Below are 851 nucleotides of genomic sequence, written 5' to 3' on the forward strand. Positions count from 1 at the left end.
CCCTCTCTGTCCTTCAGTAAACAATTCAAATAATCATTTGTTGAAAACAAAGCTTGGGAAATTGTCATAACATTAAACAGTACAGTCCACCTTTAAAGCCTGACAATTTTGTTAATACAGGTGGAGAACAAGGAAGATGAAAAGTAAATGCACATACAGATGCGAACACCCACACCTGCACGTACACCAGATAGACACATACATACAAACACAGAAACACACACACACACAAATCACAGGACATTTAAACCTTGTTTAATTAATACTTTAAATACACCAAAATATTTGATGCCGTCAGAAAATCATTAGTGCACGTGTGCGTGCGAACACACACACACACACACACACACACACACACACACACACACACACACACACACACACACACACACTTCCAGTACTGGAGCTTGAATGCAGAATGTAGGTAATGTCCCTGAGATTTTGTAATGAAGGCTACCACTTTACTGATTTGCATCATTGCTCTGCTTGTGTCTTTTTGGTGGGCAATTGGAGATTAAAAAAAACATACATGGACTTTTCTGCAAATGGTGATTCAAACCACAATACTCACATCTCAGTGTCCAGACTGATTGAACAACAGTGATAGAGCTTCCTTTTGGCAACATCCATGACAGCATTTGTTACTCATCACTTTTACATGTTTTTTATTGGCCTTCCTTACTGTAGTGAGGTGGGATTACAGTATTGTTTTGGTTTACATTTTCTTTATGTTCAGAGATGTTGAACATTTCATCATGTGTCGATTAGCCATTCTTACTTATTCTGAGAAGTCTTTCTTTAGGTCATTACCTCATTTATCAATTGGGATATTATTTGAGGTTTTATTGGGG

The sequence above is a fragment of the Dipodomys spectabilis genome, unplaced genomic scaffold (assembly GCF_019054845.1).
Source record: "Dipodomys spectabilis isolate Male_0828 unplaced genomic scaffold, ASM1905484v1 ptg000070l, whole genome shotgun sequence".
Taxonomy (NCBI): Eukaryota; Metazoa; Chordata; class Mammalia; order Rodentia; family Heteromyidae; genus Dipodomys; species Dipodomys spectabilis.